Below are 21,994 nucleotides of genomic sequence, written 5' to 3' on the forward strand. Positions count from 1 at the left end.
GTAATACTTTGTGATGAATAGACACAGAGCTATGCTTTTATTGAGGAGACTTAATGCAGTTCTGGGCTAGCACAATGCTATGCAGGCATTACATAATCTGAAGATGATGAACAACTAAACAGAAAACTTGCAGTTCCCCTGTAGTGCTGCCAATGTTTTCATAAGACATTTGTGGTATTGAGTGAGGGGGGCATTTAGGTGCAGACCAGGAGATGTCCATTTGGAGTTTCATAGTTTTCATTCTGTTTTCAAGTAGTCTTTGATTGTTCCTGAAACAAGGATAACAAATAGTAGCAGAGAAGATGGTGTGTCTCAATCTGGCACTGTGTGCTTAGAACATCCTCAGCCAGATTCTCAATAAAAACCAAGCTCCAAAGATGATCAGTTAGCTGTTCAAGACCTTGGGTTATGGTTAGCATTTTGAGGAGTACTGCCTAGTCTTTGCAAAATGAGTTTATGTAAAAATGTTTGTAGATCAACTGTAAATCTGCAAGTTGCTGGTTCTCAGTCAAGAAGAAAAAACCTGTCTCTTGCTGAAGCTAGTTTGCTGTGGTAGAATACCCATGAGAAATGATCTGTTTGGAGGGAATGGTAGTGGTGGTAAGGATTTAGAAGGGAGCATGCCCTAAATGTAAGGGGGATGTTGGAGGAGAAGGTGGACAAATGCTTGAAGGCTGACGACGTGAGCAAAGCAGAGATGGGCAGTTGAAAAGCACACGTAAGTAGGTGTAAACCCTTGTCCATGGTTCAGCTGTCCAAGGCTCAGTTACGAAGCACAGATGCAAGTCCTTTGCTTAGCTTTGCTGAAAAAGTTCTTGAGCTGAGAGTACATGTTTTAAAGCCATGTAATAAAACAATTAAAATTATTTTGTTTTTTCTAAGATAGTAATGGCAACTCATGGAGATGAGAAAAGTTTAAATTGAGGCATGAGGAGAAACATTTTTTGGAGAGTTAGAAGATAGCAATTAAAAAATACTGAATATCAGCCTGTCCCAAGGAATAATGGGAGGCAGCCTTGCTCCATGTGTCTCATGATTGCCAAGCCAGCAGAGTCGTGTGATGTGCCTACATCAAGGGAGTAAGTAAATAAATTCTCAGCTTGGCAATGTTAGTCCCGTCTATATGCTGATTACACGATTAGCTAATATGTAATGGTTGTATATGCTGTTTGCAGAGTCTTTGAGTATGGCAGAAGCTATTAAAACAAGTGATCCAGTAGAGGGGAAGGGACACCTGAGACATGAGAGAAATATGCAAAGAGCATTGAAGATGAGGACTAGATTACTTTTGCCCAGAAAAAAAAAAAGAAGTAGATGAAAAGGATTTAGTAGAGCTGGTGACTTAGAGAGATGGGACAGGAAGATAATCATGGCAAGCTATATTTTTATATAGATTAGGGATGATCTGAGTGTTACAAAAGTTGTAAAAGTTGTTTTGGGACTGGGACAGCATCTAAATGCACAGGGCGAAAGTCTGGGAAGAGTGAAGGCTGTCCTTTTGGTGCTTCTCCAAGTGGAAGCAGTAGAATGGAGCAGGAGTTCTACCAGGGTGAGGAGGAGGCAGAGCTGTGGGAGTACAGTCCAATGGCGTCAAACTTGGTGAGAACAGGAGGAGGTTTAAACAGCAGAAAGAGGAGGATTAGAATAATTTCTCTCTGCATCCGGGTTAGCAGATTACATCTCAAGTTTGTTTTAAGTTTTCAAAGCTACAGGTTTTCAAAGCAGATTCTCTTATGTTGTAGATGAATTCTGATTAACAGCAGCATTCTAATGCTTATATCTTTCTGAGAAACAGGGATTTAATGCAGAAAAACAACAAGGGGGTTAGATTGTATATATTCCTTCAGAAACATTCACATAAAAGAACTTGTTATTTCTGTCTATACTGAAAGTCCTGCTTTGACACCTCAAGACTGGCTTTCAGGAGTCTTGCTGGCAATTCAAGCCATCGTTAGCTTCCTCTGTTGAAGCTTCAGTGAAGTGGATGGATTATGAAGTTATTTTAAAAATCTCTGGTGATTTGAGATGAGAGAGAATCCATGCTATTAATATTTAGTTAATAATTTATTGCAGATGGCTCTCGTTCCTCAAAACTGTCAAGATGTGAAGTCCTGCTCAAATGTTATGCAGATTTTCTCTGATCATGTAATAGATTCTGATTTCAATTACTATCTCCAATGCTGCTATTAAAATGTGATACTATGTTTACCAGCTTCTGATTACTGCTGCTTGCATGGGTATTGTTTCCTGTTCTGGGATTTCTGGGTTTTGCTGTCTTGCCAAAAGTGGCAATTTTTGTCTTACTGATTTGTAAGCAGCTGCAGTGATTAGAGCTGCCTCATCCAGATTTCATTTTATAGAGGCATGAATATGTCTGTTTTGAAAAATGATGCTTAAATATTTATGATGCTTGCATTTAAAAAGAAAAAAATCACATTGGAGTAAATTAGTGTTTAAGGCACTCCTTGACCTGATGCAACTGTAGGTGAAGCTTGGTGTGTTTCCTCAGATTGAGCAGAACTAATGGTGAAATAGGTGCTTACCTTGAATTCAGAAACTGATCTGTAACCCTGTAATAGGAACATCTAGAGGAATAAATTAAGAGCGTAGTAGTCTGCTCTCCTCCAGAGTCACATACTGTTTTATTATGAGAGTTTAACCCCGCCAAACTTTTCAGCCACGTCAGCACAACAAAACACAGTCAATCAAAAGCAGTAAAACCTGATTGCTTTCATTCCTAGAAATACACACTAGCAGTCCTGCAAGTCAAGCTGAGATACCATCTGTTTTGCTGCAAAAATGCTGTCCTACAAGCCAGGATTGTTTCTGAGAAGGTTTAAGGATATTTGTGTGTAACATGTACATTCATAAAAGGCTTCTAGAAATTTAGCAGAGATACAAACAAACTTCTAGAAATTGCACCTGTGCCCTGTAGGGTACTTAAAGCTCAAACCAAGACTTGAAAGATGTCTGCTGCCTGAAAAATGTTACTTGAATTTTGTTGACAGATCAGCCTCCTGTGGAATACAAAGCTTTCTACGAAAAGCTCTTATTTCCTTACATTTTCCATTTTTTTTTTCCCTCAAAGCAGAAACTTCTGCTTATTTCTCATTCTTTGGAAAAATAATCTTAAAACTTTTGCCCCAAACATCATCCATTTATGTCACTTGCTGGTGAAAAATGGGAAAACCTCAACTTGAAATGTTCCCACTTAAAAAAAACCAAAAAACAAAACTTTGAACCATATCAAAAGAAACAACTTCAGAGCTTCAGTAATGTATACAAGTATTTGTGTGCTTTTTGAAGCACCCTTGTGTAGCTGGACAGCAGAAGCAGTGTGTGTGTGTGTTGGGGGTGAGGGGGAAGATTGGAGATACTCAGCAGAGCTTTAATTCTTTGTTTTTCTCTAGTCTGCTCTCATTTGCAAAGGTGCCCAGATTCAGGTAAGAATGTAAAAACTCCAGGTGCCAGTATAAGTCCTTTCCCTCCTTCAAAAGGAAGAAACCATTCATCTGCCTGTCTGTTTTGTCAGTCCTCATGTACTCATTCCTATATAATTGCTGATCTATAGAGTTATCACTTTCAGGCTTAAGTTCCAGGTCAGCACAGTGTCACTCCATCCATTTCTTCTATTGCTAACAGAAGATACCTTGTCTCGTGGAGCATAGCCAGATTTTTTTTATAGATGTCCTTTTATTAAGCACCTGGATAGCAACATGTAATTAAGATCAACTGCTGAAGACTAAGTCTTTCTTGATTTCAAAAATCTTGTTCACATTCTAGAAAGTCTTAACCTATTTCTTATACACACTGACCACAACTTTTCCCTTCTCATCCAAAATAAATCCCTGCAGCTACATATCACACTGGCCTATAACCTTTCTGGTCCCATTGCACTGTGGCCTTACCATGTTTTCTTTGATTTTGTTGTTGTTGTTGTTGTTGTTGTTTTTGTTTGGTATAATCCAAGTTAGCCTCCTGTAAATTTACTTTGATACCTAGTTCGGTTCATGATTTTTCTTTCTTTTACAACTATAAATCTAGCAGTTTGTACTATTGCTGTTCAAACAGTTCTTGTGGGTGTGATGGTTTTTTCCCAGTTGTTACTAGGAAATTATTACATGACTTTGAGAATGGCGTATCTTGGAATTTTTTACTGTTGTGAATTTCTGTATGTTTCTCTTTGTATGATGGTAACAGTGAAAATTGAAGTTAAATACAAAGCATGAAGCAATCATATTTAAAATACTGTATCACCATTTTCTGATACAATCTTACATGGTGCCTCTAAGAGGTTTGCTTAGGAATGTGTGTAAGCAGTGTAGCTCACTGCGTTCAGTTGCTGTTTGTGGAATATGGTCAGTTTATGAAAGGGACTCTATCCTAAAATGACATAATATTTTGTTTACATTGAAAGACTTCTTTTAGATCAGCACTCCTTTCTTATAGGAAAATTTCTTTTTTTAAGTTTCTGGTTGAAATCACTTTATAGCTTTCTAGTTTTTGTTTGCTCTTTCCAATGGCAGCACTCATTTTTTCTAAATTAATCACACCAAGGTTTCTTGGGAGTCCCTCTCGTCAGATAAGTCTACTGTTCCCTTGCTTATGGTCCTTCTCTATCTCTAATCTTTTCCAAACATGCATGATTAAATTGTATGCAATATTTCATCTGAGGCTTTAACAGTGCCTCATGCAATAAATACTAGTCTTCTCTGACAGCTATATCTTTGTTTGTCTTTTTGCCAGATTACAAGTGCCTTTGGATGCTTAACTTTCTCCTTGTACAGAATTCACAATGTGTGAGTGTAAATGTGTGCTTTCATGCCTCTTCATAAACTGGAAATTCTGGTTTTCAGACTTGAGGTGACTTTTCCTACATCTTAAACTTACAACTTTAATCACATTCAGTTTCTTATTTAGACCATCTTTTCCTCCTGCCCCTGAGTAAAATGTTAATTAAACCATTTAAAATTTAAGGCAAGGTGTCCACAATTCTCTTGCTATGTCTTGGAAATATGTGAGAAGGATTTCAGGCTTTTTCAGTGCACTTGTAGCTTATTTGTAAATTCATTTCATTTTCCCATCTGAAATAGGTGTCGTTGCTACTTGTAGTTATGCCACCTTGATAAATATTCTAATGTATGTACGTATAACAGTTACAGGATCAGATGTAGTTTTCCAGTAGTATCACAGGTGCACTGTTTTAATTTAACTTTCTGCTTCAACAGTTTGTTCAAGCAAAAATTCTACCAGATTGAACTGTATTTTCCAGCACTGAAGAATGAATTCTTGGCTGAATAAATAAAGCAGAAGTGCATTGACTTATGCATCCATCCCACTGGAGAGGGAAAAGAGTTTGAATGGCCTTTTTTAATGTTGTGCAAGCTAGTCTTTTTGCAGGCAGATATTTGCTGAAGTTACAATAGTAGTAATTTATGAATAGTATTCACTATTCACAAATAATGAATATTTACAATACAACTATTTTAGGAAAAATAAATTATATATAAAAGAAAAACATCAATAGATTTTTTTAACTTTCTTTTTTACCATAACTTTGCTTCTTAATTACCTTTTTAGGTTGTACTCATTTGGGACTCTTCCTGATGGACTCCCTGAAGGTGTGAGTCCATCTAGCAAAGTTGGTCTTGGTCATACTGCAGTGGAGCTCTTTATATTTTGAATAATGAAGGTATTTTTTACTTTGCTCATACCTCTAAGAACTTACTGATTTAAATCCTCGTTGCAGTGATTATCATAAATAAGAAGTGTTTGCTTCAGAGCTCAAGTCTGAGAGAGTGAGAAAGGGGACAGAAGGTTTCTTAAAGTTTTACAAAAAGACAATTTGCAAACTTATGCCTCTGCTTACCAATACCCAGACAACTAAGCCCCTGCTGGCGGACAAAGTCAGGAGCAAAATTCCTGCTGATTTCAGAGCAAGAAGTAGAGTTTATGAATAACAGAAACTCCAGTATAAAACAAATCTGAATGACTACTATTTGCAGCACAGTCTGAAGTAAAGCATTCGACAGAGGTGCGATGAAAGGCTAGCAGTAAGAATACGGGGAAGGTTATTGGTCAGGTTAGAGCTTATATGCTTCCTGCTGTGGAGCAGATTTGATTTCAGGATAGGTGGAGGAGGGGGTATAACTGTGGTAAGATAAGTGTCCTAATGAGTATATACTGAGGTGGGATCTAGATGGAGGCAGTCTCTTTGCATGGAAACATGTACCCATAATGAAATGTCTGAGTAGATAACATAGGATTGGGTAATAAATGAAAAAAACCAAAACCAGAACAAAATAAACTGCTGTAGTGTGAAAGATCTGCTCTACGGGTCAGCTCTAACAAGGTTATGAATTGCTTACTCTTTATTTTAGGTGTCTTTCCCTGGTGTCCAGATTCTGCTGTGAAGCGTGAGAAAGCTACTCACTGGACTGTGTTGGATTCACTCAGTGAAGAGGCTGAATTACAGTTCTCAATTTGTATGAGGGTACTTTCTGTACTCTGCTTTTTGATATTCCAGTGACATCCCTGGGAACCTTGTGCTTTCATAGAGTCACTGAACTCTACAGTTATCTATTGCTTAAGATCTCCCTTTCCTAACAATCAGCTTTGTTTGGTTGGAAGTCAAGATTTGACTTGTGCCTTTTGCCTCACTCCTTTTCTTTTTCTCGCCTCATCAGTTTGTTTTACTTTTTCACTTAGTCTCTGTCTTTTTTTTTTTCTATTGCTCTCCCTGAAGCAATTCCTTGAGTTCCCTATGACTCCCTTTATCTCTTTTATACAGATTAGGATAACCAGGCAATGAATTTTGATGAAGTGAAGCAGTCCTGTGTTTTAGAATTTGTGTTCCATCAAGGCTGACTATCAGATGTATGAACTGCATTTCCAGTCCTTATTTCAGGCTGTCTGCAGCCTTGGGAAGACCTTGCCCACTGTACTGGTTACATTTGGTTTGCATATGGTAAGAAAACTTGCAATTATTGAGACACCTGCACTTATCTAACAAAAGTTTTGCATATATTAGGGGAGCTGGAGATCCACTAAGAGGAGTGCATGCAGCTGTCAGGCAGACACTTGGCATCAGGCCTGGGTGCAGCTGTAATGACAGTGAAGGTGGTGAGATGGGGCAGTGTGGAGAGAAGTGCAGTGATGTGTGATGTGGGCCGAGCCAGGCAGCACTGGTAGAGTTGTTAAGGCCTCTGTGGTGAAATAGATTAGCTCCACCTGACATCGTTGGCGTAAACAAGAGATGTTTTCTGCCTTTCCATCTGGACCACTGATGATGTGAAGAAAATGTAACTTGCATCAGCTCAAACTTCCAGGTACTTATTAATGCTCTCTTCCTGGTAGCTTGTGTGAAGTATATATTGTTATTTCTGAATTTGACTTCCTATATTTCTATTTACATTCTATTTCTATGCTACTTATTGACATATTTCTATTGACATATTCTGTTTCTTTGACTTTACATATTTCTAATTCCTAGGAAGTAAGGCTTCTCAGTGATGTGCCAGCTGCACTGGGAGAGTTGATTTTTCTTGCTTCAAATAACAAGTGTGGATGTCCATCTTGATTGTACAGATGACAGCTGAACTATGGCTTATAAAAAGGTACAGTAACTTTCTTCTGGGAGTCTATAAAATACGCTCTGTGTAGTGTCGTGTGTGTGTGACAACACAAATGTAATGTTCTTCTGCTTCTTACCTCTAACATATGGTTTCCATAGACACATCTGTTAAGCACCCGACTTAGCTATTATTGGGTTTGCTCCATAGCTGAAGGGTCTTAAAGACCATGCAATATGAGAACAAATAGCTAGAAAATATATAGCATCTCCATGGGTAAAGTATAAAAATATATCCTACTAAATATCATATTAAAGCAGCGTCCTCAGTCAGACTTGAATTTTGAAGAGCAGATTTGTGGCAAAAACGTCTGAAAAATCTCTCTGCCTACTGGAACTCTGTACGGTTGTGTTGTGGCGTCGCTCAGGCTGTAGATGGCACCGTTGCTGCACACGAAAAGCCGCCTTGGGCTTGCTCTTCCAGTCCCCTTACTCCTAAGAGAATTGTTAGCCTACAGGCTTTTGAAAGCGTGTATTCGATGACAGGATTTGGTAAGGGTTTGATAGAGCTCCCCTCTTCCTAGAAATAGTATTAGGAAAAAACATGGAGAGAGGTATTGGACTTTTTTTTTCTCGTTTGTGCAGTGGTGCTTTGAAACGCGTTGGTTACCCAGCTCTCTTTCTCTGGTAGTGCTAATAAAGACTGGGTCTCTTATTTCAGTTCCCAGTGAGAGCTGCATGTGACAAGGAATTTCTTAAAGGATTTCCTTATTTTCATCTTTGGGGTTTCTGTGATATTTTCTGTGATACTGCTAACAAGGCTACTGTAGCCATGATGTATTTTGGAGGATACTGAAGTTGAAAGCCAACACTTTTCCGATTTTGTCAGCTTAAATGTCTAAATCCACTCTGGGAACTTTAAAATGATGTTTTTGCCTTGCGGAAAGAGGATGTCACTGGCAGGAAAAGGAATAGGTGTGCTCCGATATGAGGGAGGGTACAGTATGAGGTCCTTTGGGCTTAGCCATGGCCTGAAACAGTGGGAGGACAAAAACCTGAGTTAAGGAGTTAGAGATGATGAGTGATGAAGGATCAGTGGTATAAACAATCCAATACAAGTTGGTTTTATTGGGTTTTTTTGAGTCTTACCTGAGATGTTTTAAGTTTTCTTTTCTGAGAGGAACATCTGAAAGTCATCCTCTTTGCTTTGGAAAACTTCTGTTTTCCAAAACAAACAAATAACACACTTAGGTCTGTCTGTCTTGTTTTTGAAACTGAGCGCTTGAAACATAAATTAATGAGGGGATCTACAAAAAAATAGAGATCAAGGCTCTCTGAAATCTTTCAGACAACTCATTTCCAGACTCTCTGGAGTGTACTAAAAGGCCCATAGCTGTAGACATCCTGCTTCCCAAATCTGGTGATATAGTGGGGGGAAGCCAAAGGGGAAATGGAGGGGGGAGGAAATAAAGAGTTATTTATTAGCAATCAGGAGAAATCTTAGTTCTGAAATGGTGAACTTACAAATGTAAAGGGTCTCAAAAAGTGATCTGTTTTTATTACAGTCTCCACAGATATTCATTAAAACATGTTATGCACAAAAAAAGCCTCTAAAATCTCAAAGGGAGCGGGGGAACACTGCTATTAAAGTTAAAGCAAAAAATACCCTTGTGTAGGGAAACAAATTTAGCAGCTTGTCAAGATCAGCTGTAAAATACAAGTCTTGCCGTAGTGATATAAGCTAAAGCTCCACAAATACTAGGGCAAATGAACAAATTATTATTTGAACCTGTTAAGAGCGTAAATGGAGGATAAGAATCCTGGCTATCCAAGGTAACACAACCCATGAGAAAAAGTGGGAAGTCGTTGTCATAATTTGCACCATGCTCCTGAAATGGTAAAGTTCTTCAAAGAGTTGTTGATTTATGTTTATAAAATCTGAAGTGGAATAAAACCACTTTACTGATGAGGGGGGAGGAGCACAGAAGGACATAGCTACAGAAGTGGTTTGTTCTGTTTGTTTGCAAAGTGACCTGAAGAGGCAAAGGAACTTGCTGAGTTTTACAGTAATCCGCTATTTTGAATGGAAATAGTTGATAATCACATGAAAAGCAAGGCAAACACTGTTCGTTCTTTTTTTTTTTTTAAGACACGTATTAAGGAAATGTTACTTTTCTTAGCATGTGCTGTTTTCCTCTCCAAAGTAAACTTATACAGTTTTGAGATTAAAGAGAAAAATACCAAGAAAGCCATTAATTCATTCATCAGTCATAGAGGATCCAAAACGCAGGCAGCAGTAAAGGAAGCTTTAGTCCTGCTAGTCTGTCTTGGTACAAATTTGGGTTGGATGTTCTTGGAAAGCAATGATATTTCAGTTTGTCACAGTTGCTTGTTCCAGTCAGTGGTTATGGGCAATGCTGTTTTTGCTTCCACTGCTTTTGCAGTAGCCATCTTATTACTTCCTGTTTTTTAATATATTTTAGAGATCACAAATGCTCCTGGAGCTTTTGTTCCTAGAAGCTGTGCTGCAGTTGTTGGTATCTGGTTCACTTATGTCTGACAGATGACCTTGAACTATTGAGAAACTACTTCTGCATAAAATACACAAAGCCTTATGCTAAGTAGTCTTATTTTTACTCATCCATGCAGAATAACTTAGTTGCTTATTCTAGAAAACATAAAATGACTGCCTCTTGGATTGTATTTGGGCATGTTACAGGCTATTACTACTGCTAGCATGGTTATAATGTACAAATCAATCAGATAAAACACTTCAACTCCACCTGAGATCATAGTCACTTTTTGTATTAACTGTATACTGGGTAAATAGACCCAATATGATATATGTGCTATAATTTTTATTGAATAGTCTCTATATTATGCTGGGGGGTGTGTGTGTGTGTATATATTATATATCCTAAACTTTTGTCCCATAAAGCTAGTATTTAGCCCGTAAGAAAAATGGCACACAAAGCCCGCTTATAGTTACAGCTATATTCCCAAATTAAGTGGAGACATTTTAAATTTGATTTTTTTTCTTAGTTAGCAGAAGTAGTCCTTTCTATGTAAAATTTCTAATGGCATTTAAAATTATTTGATTTTAAAGGCTATGCATAAATATAGATTTTCCCCCCCCATTCTTTTTTTCCTTCGGTTGTATGCGTGGGACTTGGTGTCAGCCAGCATGGCTGTTTCTCAGAGTGGAACCACCCATAGAGAGCGAACAGCCTCCCTGCAGGAGTGCTCGCAAGTCTTTTCTCAGCTGGTCTGAACTCTTTGCTCCTATCTGGAAAGTCTCTTCAATCTCAAAAATAGTCATGGGAAGCTCTGGCATTGTCCTCTTTCTAGCTTTCCTCCCAACTTTTTATTCAGTTGTCATCCTAAGCATAAAGGCAGCATGTAAACTTTCCAGTTCTGTCGTATGGTTGTAAGCCTTTTGTGGGTGGCCAGCAGCTAAGCACCCACACAGCTGCTTGATCACTTCCCCCCAGCATGCTCCCCCCAGTCTTTGTTGCTGAGCATGATGTTTTGGGGATGCTTTGATATGTTTTCTACCCAGAAACATCTAGTTAGACATGCCATGAGGACCTTCCCTTCTGCTGGGTTTTTTCAAGCTCTTTCTTGCACAAAATACTCACTGAACCTTTGCCATAAGCTGTACGAGTCCCTTTAGAGGGCAAAAGTGGCTGTTCAGATGTGACCTTTTAGAGACGTTTTCCTGGCACAATCTTTTATTTCAAGATCTATAAGGACAGAATACTACTTTTTAGTAGACTTAAGCCTGAAGCATGAATCCACAGCCCTAATTCTTATTTTACGTGTGCAATTTAGTGCAGTTTTGTGATGACAAAATGGCCAAAAACCCCCTATGTGGTTTCATTCTTGTTTAAGAATCTCTTTTTGTCCAGGGTGGATTGTGTAGTGAGGACAAGGTTCATTAGCAGTTACATTGCCTGCTATTGCTTTGCAAAGATTTGATGGATTGTCTCAGAGGTGGAAGGGGGAATAATTTTTGTTGTCCAACACCATAGTTTTGAACTCATACTTTGTTCATACAGTGTTCAATAGAAAGGGCCTTAAGTGATAACTGTAAATGAGGATACTAGCGTGCTGTCATAGCTGATGATAACAGATACTTGCAAAACATCTGTGTAGCTTTCAGGGATAGGTGTGATTGGTAAAAGGTGGGTGTAAAACTGTGAATGATGAAAATAAAATAAAATGAGACAAAACATCTATCCTGGTATTAGCGTGGAACTGAAGCAGAGCTGATAATTGATTTTGTTCCTCTTCCTATATTAGGAGTCTGAAAAGAGGGGCAGCGCATCTTCTGCTGACTCCCACTATGTAAAACATAAAACCCATTGCAAATTTTTTGAGCTAGTTCATTAGAAGTTGATGCCTAAAGTTGACTTGCATTTCCCATTGATCTATATGTACTTGGTTCACTTACCAGTCAAATTATTGCCTAGCTGCTTAATAGGCCACAACTTAAAGGATAGCGTTGCATGAGTATGCTTCTGCTCAGACATTAACTCTTCCCCCCACCCCCATGTTTTCAAAGCTGTCTGTAACATGCTTCATGGGAAGGGGAAGCGAAGATAGGGGAGGGTGTTTGAGGAGGCTTTTGGCTGACGCATCTCTAGTGACACCTTGTGGGATGTTTCACTGAATCGTCTAGAACTCATTTTTGAGGAAGAAATAAACTTGACAGGCTTGTTGGGCAAATACTCCACATGGGATATGGTTAAACTTCTCCACCCGTCTATAGTTTTTCAGGACTGTCTTTGTAACTTGTAGTTAGTAGACAAGATGAAATACACACCAAAGATGCCATTTGGCAACTAAGGACAGCAGAGAACTGAAAGATGACACTTTTGTTGTCAGATTTTATGGTGACTGTTGGATTTTCCTTCAGTGCAGTTTCTGGAATTACTACTTCATGAGCCAAATCTTCAGGTTTAAAATTGAGATTTCGGAACTGATAAAGAAAATTATTTGAATAAGTAGTTAGTCAAATCAGCTAAGCAGAAATCTAGCAATTCTTAGGATTTTCATTGCTATAGAAATTCCATTTCTTTATACATTACAAGCAAAAAATATTAGACTATTTGTCTTAATTTTAACTGATTTCGTTGTTGTTGATATTCTCTCCTGTTGTCTCTTGGAATAATTTATGCTCTAACTCCAGCATAAAGTGTCATTTTATACCTTTTTAATTAGAATGCTGGAAGGAGATAGCCATACAAACTTGCCTTTGGATGAAAACAAAGCTGAAATATTTGCATGTTGCTTTTTTATTTTTTAACCAGTTCAGTTGAAAGTCTGATGCTACCTCCTCAACACATCCTTAAACATCATCAAAGTGATTTCTCCATTTTCCTCAACATATAATATTACTTAGATAGATCAAAAAGTTCATGTTTACTCCTACAGTCCAGAAATGGATTTGAGTTTCCTCAGGTACTAGTCAGGACTGCGCAATTCATTATGCACTGACAATGTCTATACAGGCATCTAGTGACTTGTTCCTCTCTTGAATTGTCTGACCTTGTACTTGGGCCTTCCAACAGACTTAGCAGATTGGCGTACTCCCTGAGTGTGCTGGGTACATTGCCTTGTAAGAAACATTTTGCTGTTGCTACAGAGGCAGTTCAGATGGAGACTCTGTAGCCTGGTAAATAGGTCTTTTGCTGTTAGTAGTAAAAGGCTATAGGTGTTGTACTGGCCTGACAATGGAGTGTCTCAGGGCTTGTCTGACCTTTAGCTAGCTTTTGCTGTGGATGTTGCTTAATAGGTAGGCAATTGTTTATTCCTGATGTACCTGAGCTTTGCTCTGTAAAAACTACTTATATAAATATCTGAGAACCTAGATGTAATCACTTAACAAACAGTAATCCTTTATGCTAGTTGGGGCTGGGGTGGACTGTGTTGTAATTTGAAACTTAAACTGGTAGCTGAGTAGGAGAGCTGTCTGTGTTAAGAAAACATAAACATAACCCAGAGGGACCCCCAACACCAGTGATGAACTCCTCCCAGTGAAGAACTTGGGCTGCTGCTGATAAGCTGCCATACCCCCCTGGTGTGTTGGCATGAAGACAACTGGTACTGTTGCCTTCAGGACCCAGAGGGACACTGAAAGAGCGAGTATAATGCCAGAGAAAAAAAAGAGTAGGTAGTAGGAAGTTTGTATATGTAAATCTTACACTTATGGTTAATAATACAGTTAAGTGGCCTAATAATAATAACTTGTGTTTTAGTTAGACTGCTAAGATTTTAATTAGATTAGCTGTTTCCCTGGATTTTAGACTGATAGCATATACAGTACTCTTTATAGAACAGCTGAAAATAATTACTGTTCTTACTGAATTCTTTGGTTATACAATCAGACCCCCAGTCCTGCTCCCTGGAATGAAAGAAAGTACCAAAACATTTAACTGAACTTTCACAAACAGCAGTTAAAGTGGAAACTCTGTAAACAGCCTCCTGGCTTTTGATTTTAGACACAGACTTTTTTTTTTTCCCTAAGGTGAAAGGATAAAGTCATTTGAAGCAACTTTGCAATGCAGACCCAGCTACTAATTCAGCAAGACTTCAAATTAGACAAATATGTCAAATAATGACATATTCTCAGCAAAGAGCGATAGAGGTAATGCATCTGAAATAAGCGGGTCCTGTGGACTTATAACTGACACTGAAGCTTATTTTTTCCTTGAAACATTAAACACAATACAGGCCAGCACCAAAAAAAAAGAGTAGATGAAGACATATTTGACTGTTCAAAGCACTTTGGCATGCTGCTTCAACTTTGTTTCCTTGTTTTCTGCTGCACCAAGAAAGAAAAACATCAGTGTATCATCAACATTATTCTCACGCTAAATCCAAAACACAGCACTGTACCAGCTACTAAGAAGAAAATTAACTTTATTCCAGCTGAAACCAGGACAATGGTATATTTTATATTTAGATGTTAAACAAATACACACACTCATTCACCTTCTAGCGAATGTATATCTGGTATTCAGTCAATTCAGTTTGCTGGTTTGATTATAAGCTTTTTCCAAGAGACAGCCTGATGAATGGCATGAATAGGAATTCATTGCTTCCCAGGAACATGTTAAAAATAAGCTGTACAGATATACTTTCTCATGTTGAATTTGCTCTTCCTTAGTCCATTGAGGTGTTACACACTTTACTCTGTGTGTGTGTGTGTATACATATAGTATTATTTAGAAAAAAAAATTTAACTTTTTAAAATAAATACATTTAGATTCACTTTAGAGTGAAACATTCAGAAATAGAAATTATGAGAATTAGTTGCAGCTGATGTGATTTAGATGGACTCAGTACATAGCTCACTGTCCTGTCTGGTAAAGATTTGCTGATCTGAGGAAAAACTGGTAGGGAAAAACACCCCAACAATTAAAAAATTTTTTCTGTTCAAAAATGAGTATTTAGAAAAATTTAATCAACATCTCACTATCCAAGAGTTCATTTTTTAGGACCTTCTGGTGATTTTCACCTACTCATTGTAGGGACCTTTTCCCCTATTTAGTAGTACTGGAGTAACTATTTTGGCTAGATGTGTGGAAGACCTGTTTCGTGTCGCTTGCTCTCATTTTGTGAAAAGTGCGAAGTCTGGGGATAACGGAAGTCCTTTGTACAGCACCACTTATGAAATGGATCTCTTTTCTGTCCTCAGAGTTACACACTGGTTGCAGCTTCACCCATCTGGCATCCTAGCCTGCTGCCTTGCCCTGGTCAGAAGAATATGAATCCCAGCTAATCCTGGAGGAACAGAGCAGGTGAGACTGAGCAGGCTAAAAGAGGCTGAAACAAGTTCTTACACTAGCAAGAGCCTGATCTCCAGCAGCTCGCCTCTTTGCAAATGGCTCTCTATGTGAATTCTCACACTGGACGTTTTTGCTGGCAAAAGGCCCTCACTTGGCACGAGTTCTGCCATTTGGTTGGGCACCACAGGATAGGACTACAGGGGAACAGACCTCAGGAGCTCTGATCCCAGAACGGCTTGCAATCAAGTGTGTTTTGGATGTATGGCTAGTTGATTTCAGCTGACTTTTGAAGCCAGTTGCAATGGTTTTCCAGAAGTGAAGCAGTAATACTAGACTGGAGGAGAATGACCAGCAGAGGCTGTGCTGCATGAGCACTCAGAAGCAGGTAGACAATTGGGAATGCAAAATGAGATGCTGCCTGGCAGGCAGGCATTCAAGCTGTGGATGTGATCAGAGCCCAACATAAGAAAGTCTGTTCCGCTTGGAGGGGTGGGATGGGTAGAGTAGTTGTCTTTATCTGGATTGCATGATTTAACGCAATTGTAGTAATCATTGGGACCTTTTTAAGGTGCTGACTTGGTGAAATAGAAGCTAGTCCCACTGTCCCTTGCTACGAAGAAGGTTCTTTTCTCAGGTCTAACGAGGAATGAGGGAGGACTTGGCCACCACTGCAGGGGCTGTAGGAGGGATGGAGGTGAGAAGGATGCTGTCCCCAGGTGCTGCTCTGCAGGGGTTCAGCAGCTGGTTCAGACACAAATGCAGCAAGGGCAGAAACAAATTCAGAGCAAGGCTGTTACTCCACAACACTTACCTTTTCTTGTGCTTGGGGTAAGGAGGTCAGAGCGCCTGGCTGCGTAGAGGGCTGGAAAGGGTGCAGATGGGTTGGCAGCAGGTTCCAGTGTTTTTGGGTGCCTCACCTCACCTGAAAACAGAAGCGCTGGTCTCGGTGTACTTCTCTGCGGGAGGGGGGCTGAAGTACTTGTCCAGTGTGTATGAAGAGTGGCAAAGGAAAAGCTAGCTGTTGTCTGAGCTAGAGTTCCTGAAGCATATGCATATTGATTGATCTGAGGCCAGTGGTTATATGTGCTGCTCCTTCCCTTTGGCCCAGTATTTGTCCCCTTTTCATTTTCACCAGAAAATTGATTCTGCACCCAGTAAAACTTCTCTTGTAATTAGCATGTTTCTGCAGAAGAGTTATGGTTTTAATGAATTATCATTTTCAAACAGACCAGTTTTTAGAAAATTTTCAACCAGCTTTATTGCTGGGCCTGCAGGTGAGGAGACTGTAGTGGGGGAGATGTAGCACGATAAATTGCTTGAAGAACAGAGATTGAAACAGAAGACTGAAAAGAGATTTGAAAAAGATTTACTGTTTCTTTCTTGCCCAGCAGAATATTTTATCTGCCTGTGTATGAACATAATGAATGTAAATTTAGCTTGGTCCTTTACTGACTTGAGAAGGAAGAATCAGAGACTTCAAGAAAATGCTGTGGATTCTCTTCCAGCATAGCACAGCTGTACCGATTATTTCTTTTGCTTTCTCTAGACACACAGTCTTTCCTTTCTTTGCATGCCTTATGTCTTTGGCATTCTACCCCTCCCTTCCTTAGCCACCCCAGACGTCTTTGCTTCTGTGGGGTTGTGTGATTAGTCCTTTAATTGATGCCCTTGATTCCATTGATAGTTTTCTTTGTTTCCATGTCTTTTCTCTAGATGCAAGCATTGGGCCATCTGAGCCTGAGAAAAGTAAAAAGGGATGTCTCATACCTGAATCTAGAAGTCAATCTAGAGGACCCATTCTATTAAAAAGCCATACACAAAACTCTGCTATGAAAGAATAACAGTTTTACAAAGGGGTGAGTTTGACCCCTTCTAATTTATACAGTCATTAAGTTTTCACAAAAAAATTTGTGGAAGTGTTGGCCAGTTCTCCAACAGCAGCTGCTGTGGAGAAATGAAGCTGTTTGATACCCTCATATTGCTTTCCTTTTAATTAATGTATGTTTGTACTACCTGCTTACCTCTCGCTTTCTATGCCTGGCATTTGAAAGTGAGATGTTTGAATTGTTGCTCAAGTTCATGGTGTTTTGGTTTTGTGCTAACAGCGCAGGTAGATGGCACAGGCAGAAGACAGATGGACTTTCTGGTATTGCCTGCTGTTCCCATCTCTCTGTAGTGAAGAAGTAGAACTTATGTAGCTAAACTCAGTACAAAGATGATACCTAAATACAGCTATACTCAGTCAGCAGTAATATCTTTTGTTGGAAGAGCGAGTGCAGTAGGAACATTAAGCTGTGCAATTTTCTTACGCCTCCTGGACAGAAGTAGACAGATGGTGTGACTTGGTGAGGTAGCGCTGTGGTTCAGTGGCAGAACAACCCCTGGTTTTATCCTCTGCCTGTTGATATTGCTCCCAATAACATGCCGTCGCTGCGAACGTACTGGTGTGCCAGTGCTGAGAACCTCACACATGGGGCAGTCACCCAGTTACTAAAAATCCTAATTGCTGGCGGTTGTATTCAAGGCAGAAGGTGTCCCCTGTTTGTACAGCCTACATACGAAACATCCCACGTAGTTTGTAACCATCCTCCCGCTTTCACTGTGCGTGGGAGTTTATCTTTACTAGAAACAGTAATTGCAAAAATGACCTTCATACTTACTGAAAGCGGTAGACTGCTCCACTCTGACTCATGGAATGAGCCCAGGTATTGGGTAATGGCTCGCTGCTTGATAACCTGTTTCTCTATTGTCTTGTGCAATAGTTAAACCGAAGCCTAGTTCTATGTGAGATACAATATTGTAGGCGATGCGTACGATGGTTCTGTCTCTGCCAGAACCTAGGAAGAAGCGAAAAACTACAAAACTGCTCCTGACTGATGAAAGCAGCCTTGCATTGGCTCAACTGGGTTTCAGAGCGAAGGCTCACGTTTCAGCATGTCTTTAGTTTCGGTTTTAGAATAACAAATCCAGTTTGGATCATGCACCTCTGGCTGAAATAAAAGCCATTACTTTTATTCTGTAATTGTATTGCCTCCCTAGTGGATCCTTGGGCTCCCTCTTTGCTGTCATCTTAGCTGATTTTTGTTTTCGGTAATGTTCATTGGTGCTTTACTTGAGTAGGAAATCCCCTTTTTTAAATGCCTTGTAATGAGTCACTGCTGCTGTTTGCTTCAAACTGAAGGGGATTCCAACTATAGAATTGTATTATTGCTAAAATATAATCCTGTTCCATTGCGTAGGTTCTAGTTTAAAACAGAAAGGTTTGGGGGAGTTGTAGGGTAAGCAAGCAATGCTGTTGCTAGTTTTGTTTATTAAATAGGGGATTACTGGCAATTCCAGTAAGAAGTAAGCAGCTTAGAAGTTTAATAGATCAAAATCAATCTCAAACTGAAAATATTATTCAGCAGTTATGTATCTCTGAAGTTCTGTACAAAAAAACCCAAACCCCAACCCTAAACATAATAGTTTGTGTTCTGTGTTCTTAATGAATATTAAGATTTCTTCAGCAAGAAGCACAGTTTGGTTTGGCCTTTTTTTGTGTGTATATTCATTATGGATTCAAAATCAAATTGCTTTAAAAATGTTTTTCGGGCATGGAAGATTGCTTTGAATTTCCTTCTTGCATTATAAATCTGACTATAGTCATATCTATATTACTGTTGGTTTAGCCCCTGTTGCTTTAAGCTGCAGTCTTCTGAAACCATTGTCTATCGCTTTCTTTTATCTGGAGTAACTGCTGCAACTCTCTGTCATGCTGGAGTTTTGATCACATTTCAGATCTCTGTGTGTGCTTGTGTGTGTACCCGGGAGATGGAAATTTCAATTTGCAATAGCCTTCAGTCCTGCCTTCTCATGTCCACAGAGATAGGCAGACAATCCAGGTGTATTGTCTGAACACTTACTTTGCTCCCCCTTTCAGCTCTGAATTTCTTTCCTTATTTTCAGAGTTTACCTGAGAGCTTCTACAGGCTGTAATCCAGACTCCCCCATTCCGCTGGTGACAGCTACCTCCACCCTCAGCACCAGGTGGGACAACTTGTTCTCTGCTGCTTTTGGACTCTGAAAGTCCTCCTGGCAGTTTTTTTTCCCCTTGTCCCTTTCTGGTTTTATCTGTCATTTAAACAGAACTAAGCAATTCCAATTTTACTCTAGGGTGTCTAGGAATGCAAAAAAAACCAAAAAACCAAACCACCCACAAAAGGCACCATTTAAAAGCAAATTGTATCAATGTCTTCAATATTAAGATATGGAAGGTGGTGGTAATATATATTGAGATATGGTGGTTATTGAGCATCGAAAAGGACCATGAGGTTGCTGAAGGCCCCACGGTAACACTCGAGTTTAAAAAGAGTCTCACTACTGGTTTTACAGCATATTGCTGTAAAGGAAATAAGTTAATAAAAGCCACAGAGATGTACAATTTCCCATAGCCTTTGACTAATGCTTTAAGAGAAAGAACATTTAAAAAAAATACTCAACTGAAGGTGAGGGGATTTCCTTAGGAAGAATGCTTTTAAGGGGCCTTGCTCTGAACCAGTGACCTCAGGAGGCAGTCATTTCCTAACAGCGTGAGGAGTGTCTGTGCTGCTGAATGGGAGGACATAGACAGGTCTATCCCTCAACCCCCAAAATACTTTTGGGTTTATCTCTCTTCAAAGGTATTTAAGTGCTAAAGATTCAGAATCTTATACCAATGCCCTAAATTGCTGAATTTGCTCAGCTGCCATCCTCTTAAGGTAACAGTACCAAAGGAGCTGGGCTGCCCCGCAAATACTGCGAACCAGGGTGATGTGGTGCGGAGACACTCGGCTGGGTCCCTGTGGAGTCTGGAAGCTGATCGGTTTGGCCGTTGCAGGTCAGGCTTCTCCTGAAGGTCACTGGTGAATAAAGCTGGGCTTCCCCATTATCCCATGCAGGTGAGGGTGTCTTAGGGTCCAGCAGTGCAGACTTGTCTCATGTTATGCTGAGCAGAAACTGTTAAGCCCTGTCACAGTGCAACACCCGCATGGGTTTGGGGGGTCAAAGCCAGGTTTGGGTGGAGTGATTTGTCCATGTCTCCATGGTCCTGAGGCCTGGCTGCGGAACTGAGACGTTTGTGTGAACTGGCAGTGTGGTGGCCCAAGCTGACTGTTCATGGGGGTCGGGTTGGGAATCTGTGTCTGTGGTCTGGCTCGGACTTAACCTTGGATAAAATGTGGCTACTGGGAGCTCACTGGTTGAGTGTGGTTTTCACAGTTCCATATGGTATTCAGGTGCATAGCATGGAGTCTGGCTGGTTTGGAAAATTTGGACCTGAGTGCTTTTGTCACTTCTGAAAAGGGAAAAGATTCCATGCATCCTGTAGAAATTTTGAAAGTAGCACCCCATTTATGTAGTGAGATCTCTACATAGACAATTAAGGTCACCCTGGCGCTTTGATTAGGCTGTGAACTGATAATAGCCAAACATCTTCTTTTCATTTCTGTGACCATTACTATTTTCTCCTGTGGTAGAATGTCTCATCTGAATAATCCTCTTATATGTATTCAATTGCTTTTCAACGTCCATCTTCGATTTGCAAATGCTGCATATGCTTTTTTAGGAAATTAGGTTGAACTAAACTTGAATGCTTGCAAATATTTGAAAGACTTACAGGTAGTAATGGGATATTTATCAGGCTCACTGGCTCTCTGCTGTGGTTTAAGGCTTCCTTAAAAGTAGAATGCACAGAGAGGTACTGCAAAAGGTTAGAGTAAGGTTATAATTAATAAGTAGATATATATCCCTACTTTCTAAAATAATCTTCAGTACTTAATCTTTGTTCTAGGTTGTAATTGCCAGGAAAGTACATGAGGTATCCTAGTGCTCCAAGCACTTGTCCTTTTTTTACCATTTTTTTCTTTTTAAGGGAAAAAAGAAAAGGAAGAAGAAAAGAAGGTCCTTATCTCCACTACAGCAAATGGGTTTTCCTTACATCATTTATAAAAATTAATCATTTTAACAACATTTTTCTTTACTGTTCAAAGAATTTTTACATTTTTCTTGATTGTTCCCCAGTGCCTATACACTGCCTCTGTCTATGTTTTATGAGTAAAATCTGAATAACACAGGGGTACAGTTTCCATAAAATTAAGGTCATATGAGGTGGAAATAGCAGCCTAAGATCAGGAGTGCCTTCATTTTTATAGTCCTTTCTTTTGGTAACAGGAAACAGCTCTAAGGCAGTTTTCTTGTAGGACGATATATAGGAATGTTTGCCTTTATAGATTTTTTTGTGTGTGTGTCTGCGTGCTTATGTGATGGAGAGCTGCATTAGAAATATTTGGATCTGGCTTCTAACAACGAGAGAGCTCTCTCTCTAATGTGGTTATTAGCTTTACCACACACTTGTATGTCTTGCACAACCATATAGCAAAGTTGTAAGCAGATACTATTCTTGATTTCACAAAAAGGGAAAATTAGATTCATATGCTTTATGGGGGGGGAAACTTCTGCTGCAGTGTTATGGTGAATATTAGTGGTTGTGAAAAAGGTCATCAAATCCTCCAGAGAAGCTGAGAAAGAGTACAATTCTCATCTGAAATGTAGTAGATGTGTCACCCCTCACCAACTTCCTCTCCTCCGAAGTGCCTTTCTTCCTGTCCACCAACAA

General features: G+C 39.5%; 1 protein-coding gene across 1 annotated transcript in view; it reads left to right on the plus strand.

The window, feature by feature from the left end:
* The first annotated feature begins 19,371 nt into the window (after positions 1–19,371).
* Positions 19,372–21,994, plus strand: part of TNIP3 (TNFAIP3 interacting protein 3) — a 70,717-nt gene continuing 68,094 nt past the window's right edge. The window contains exon 1 of the mRNA XM_050896171.1: positions 19,372–19,389. The gene's annotated coding sequence lies outside the window, so the exon portion shown is untranslated. The remainder of the gene's footprint in view (positions 19,390–21,994) is intronic.

This window comes from Gymnogyps californianus, chromosome 4 (genome assembly GCF_018139145.2).
Source record: "Gymnogyps californianus isolate 813 chromosome 4, ASM1813914v2, whole genome shotgun sequence".
NCBI classification, from domain to species: Eukaryota; Metazoa; Chordata; class Aves; order Accipitriformes; family Cathartidae; genus Gymnogyps; species Gymnogyps californianus.